The sequence below is a fragment of the Chrysemys picta genome, chromosome 24 (genome assembly GCF_011386835.1).
Source record: "Chrysemys picta bellii isolate R12L10 chromosome 24, ASM1138683v2, whole genome shotgun sequence".
Lineage (NCBI taxonomy): Eukaryota > Metazoa > Chordata > Testudines > Emydidae > Chrysemys > Chrysemys picta.
In genome coordinates this window covers 2,632,625-2,636,810 of record NC_088814.1, presented here as the reverse complement: position 1 = coordinate 2,636,810, position 4,186 = coordinate 2,632,625, and the positions used below count along the sequence as shown (strand labels likewise).

The following is a 4,186-nucleotide window of genomic DNA, read 5'->3' as shown; positions in this document are numbered from 1 at the left end:
ATTTTCCATTAAAATGATATTTTGGTAGGAACCTCCCCCCCCCCACACACATACACTTTCCACAAAATTAGAATTTTCTACAGGAAATTAAAAATAAATCTAAACAAAATTTGGTTCAACCTGACCAGAAACATTTTAAATTTGCTGCAATGAACCGAAACATTTTGTTTTGAATCAGTTTAACATTAAATTGAATCTGCCTAGGATGGTGTAGTTCTTTAGGGGAATTGTAGTTCAGATACTTCATGTCCCCATTCTCTTCTATGAACTGTATTTCTTGGCTGGACTATATCCCCATGATGCACTGAACCATGTGATGCATCATGGGAATCAAATGCCTGCAGTGCATCATGGGAGATGTAATCTGGCCAGGTAGCCTGGCCCACAGAGAGTAATGATGGCAGAAGGCACCTGAACTACACCACTCAAGAGGCTCTGTGCCACCACAGATATTAAACTGTATCTGCATATCTGACTCAAAAGGAAATGATTCAAGATTTCCAAATCAACGTTTTTCTGAATTTTTCACTCCACAAAATTTTTTATTATTTAGATTTTTTTGTCCCAAACAGATGTTGAAATATCAGAATTTCCCATCAGCTGGAAATTCCAATTTTTGCTCACTGCCACCTATTTCCATGTACTGAAGTGCAAAGAATCAGCCAAATTGCATTTCATGGATCATCTCATAAAATGCACCGAGCTAGCAGCATTAACAAATCCTTTCCAACTACGGGATTGAAATCATCCCAGCATAGAGTAAGGCTAGGTATCAGAAAAAAGGTTTCATATTGCCAAGTAAAACGCTGAAGGCCAAATTCAAATCTCAGACATACTGGTCCCTGCCCTACCTCCAAGCCCTTTCTGTATTGCCACACATTAAGGTACTATGGAGAAATGCCTCTTGATATATGGGAGCCCAGACTACTATCCACCCTTCTGGGCCCTCTGACCCAGCTCGGAAGATTTCTCCCCTAATCACTGAAGGAAGCCCAGATTCATCTAGGCTGGGAAATCAGTAGGTCACTAAGGGGGAGAATTTCCAAAACCACTTAAGTGCCCAACTCTCACTGATTTTCAATAAGAGTTGGGTATCTAACTGCCTTTTTCCATCTGCCCCCTAAATGAAAGCGCAGTGAAGCACCCGAAACTTTGTGGAGACAACTCTGCCATCTTCTCCCTATGTGCGCAGTTACCCTTTCTGTGCCGGAGAAGCACAGAAAAATTCCCTATGCAAAATAAGATACACAGGAGAGCCAGAGTGTCACATCTCTGGATTATCTCACTAGAAGTTTTGCTTCTAACTTTCTAAATGTCCCTGCCAGTTCTCAAGCTGGTAATACAGAGTTTCGGGGAGGGGGAGGAGAAAACCACCCTGGAAAAGTTCAGTTTCACTGAAGTCAGTGTGCCCTTCAAACAAACCAAATAGCAGAAGTGAAATCTCGAGGGAATTCTTGACATTAAAAGCCAGGGTGAGCTGGCATACACCAGCCAGGGGGTAATTTTGTGTTTTTAGGGGATATCCTGAAAGATCATGAGAATATTCTCTGCTGATGTGGCTGTTACAGTCTCAGCCATCCACACGAGGGAAGAAGCAAACACCTGTGCAGCGGGCACATCTGGCAGATAATCAGAGCCAGGCAGTTCGCCAGAAGGATTCTGAATCCCAGCTAACCACAAGCCCATTTGACTCAGCGTTCTCTGTGGGCCCAACACACGTAAAGGGCACATACATGCGGTCACTGGGAATCCACCTCCCTCTCAATTATGCTATTTTGCTTCTCTTCAGTTCTCTTTTTATTTTAAGTAGGAGGAGTTTGCTGTGGGATTATATTTACTGTGCATTTTAGGGAATAATTTAGCACTCAAAAGCAGGAGATGAGCATCAGGACTCTTGCGTACTGTTCCTGATTCTTCTACTGACATGAGCAAATCACTTGGCAAGCTCTCTGCACATTTACCCAATGTCCATATGCTAAGGAAAGTGGCTCCCAGACTCTCCCATTTGTGTCCTATGCACTAAGCAGAGCTGCTTTAGACAAAGCTGCCAGGCCTGTAGCTGCAGGGAGGCCAAGGGGCCCAGGCTTCCCCAGGAACGGGATTTAACTAGCAGCCAATGTAAAGCCCAAAGAGCTGGATAAATGTGTAGAAAACCCTGAGTTTTAGTTCTGCACATTGTAAAGGCTTTATACAGCTTTCCAGACAGAAGTCTGATGCAAATCGATGAGATGGACAATGGTACAGGCAGGAGAGATTCACCAGAGCGAATATAGGACTGCAACCAGGCATTGTTCTTTATCATTTAGGTGGAAGTAGTAAACAAAGAGACGCACGAAAAACTGTTAATAATAAGCACCAATATGGTGAAGTAGTTGACAGCCCATTGGGTGTAGATGGCATACAAAAGATGGGCTTTGAGCTTCATTAAAAAAAAAAAAAAAAAGTTGAGGAACAACTGAGACAGCTCCAGAAAGCTGGCGTGCTGGCAGCAAAGAATGAACTTCCAACAGGAGGATGAGAGAGGAGATATTGAGAGGAGGCCAGACCTGGCAGAGCACAGGGTGGTTGTAGAGTTTGTATAGAGATGAGATCACAGGGATAGTTGGGGCCATGATGCCCATGAAGGACCTGGAAGAGAAGGAGCATGGTTTTGTAGATGAGGAACCAACAGAGGTCTTCCCAACACGGGTATGAGGGTGAGGGCCTGCTGCAGCCTCCTGAACTTAGGATATAAAGCCTGGTTTACACCACAAAGTTAGGTCAATGTAAGGCAGCTGTAAGCGTCTACAATTAAATGTAGCTCCTACCGATGGTGTAGTGGGTGAGTTAAGACTTCATAATTCCATCTCTGCAAGAGGCGTAGCACTTCAGTTGATGTAGTTAGGTTGACACAATGTCAGTGTAGACGCTGCGTTGCTTACGTTGATTGTTTCTGCCTTTCAGAAACTTCCTAAAATGCCCCATACCGGCAGTTAAATCAATGCAAGCGCTTTTGGTGAGGACGCACACCTTCAACACATGGAGTGTAGTGTGGATGTGTAAAACTGATTAAATTACTGTGGTGGCTGTTTGTCGATGTAACTTAGGTCGACTTAATTTGTAGTCGAGACTTGCCATTAGAGATGTAGGATGTCCCAAGGGGAGGGAGTTTCAGACATCAAAGTGAGGAGCAAATGGATGAAGGAGCCATTCAGTTGAGTGAGTGACAAGGAGAGGCAGGCTGGTCTAGGCTGCAGAGGGAATAATGCAATAGTTAGGCTTGCAAATTGGATCAATGTGCAAAAGAAAGTGAGAGCAGTTAACTACTGGAGCCAAGGAAGGTGCTGGCTTCTCTATCACCCAAAGTCTTTAGGTCAAGACAGAATGTCTTTCTAGAAGATCTGCTCTAGTTGTACCACAAATCACAGAGCCGGTTTCAGAACAACTGGGTGAAATTCTCTGGCCTGTGTTATGCAAGAGCTCAGACTTGAATGATCATAATGGTGCCTTCCAACCTTATATTCCATGAATCTATGAAATCTCAGAGTCAATGATGCTTCCAAGATTACACTGAAAGGGTGGAGGTCAGAGTTGAGGAAAGAGAGGTAATGACTTATGAGACATTAAGAGAACTAACTGTGCATAGGTTGGCTAATCAATGGCTAAGAGGGGATACGATAGTTAACAGTCTATAAGTATCTGAAGAGTGTTAACACCAATGAAGGAGAATAATTATTTAGGATGGAACAAGGATGTGTAATTAGGTTTAATGGGATGAATCAAAAGAGGGAAAAATTAGGCTGAATTGAACAAAAAACTTCCTGCATTGTTTGGATCACTTAATTGTTATTCTTCACCTCAAAGTTCTAGGATTCTCTGAACACACTCCATCCTTGGCAGAAAACAACAGGGTATGCAGACTTTTAGTTTGAATTTTTATGCTCTCATCACCATGCCAATTCTCATTTTTGTGTTTGTTCATTTCTTTCATGCTTAAGAACTCCAGAAGTGGTGGTGGGATTTCAAAGGATGCTTTCTTGCCCCTTCTCAACAGAACAAGAGAACAAAGAACAGAACTCAACTTTAGCTGTCTACAATGAATTGAGGCCTTTCACATCTAGCAGATGTGTAAGCAAGGCTGAGAGAGTGATGTTGCTGCGAGATGATGTGCTGCCTTGACAATAACAAAAAGCCACTTCAAAGAAAG

At 43.0% G+C, this 4,186-nt stretch overlaps 1 long non-coding RNA gene across 2 annotated transcripts in view; it reads left to right on the top strand.

The window, feature by feature from the left end:
- LOC112058837 (uncharacterized) overlaps window positions 1-4,186 on the top strand; it is a 47,433-nt gene extending 43,247 nt beyond the window's left edge. For both annotated transcript variants that reach the window (XR_006173073.2, XR_002888026.3), the window contains exon 5: window positions 3,978-4,186. This is a non-coding gene — a long non-coding RNA (uncharacterized LOC112058837). The remainder of the gene's footprint in view (window positions 1-3,977) is intronic.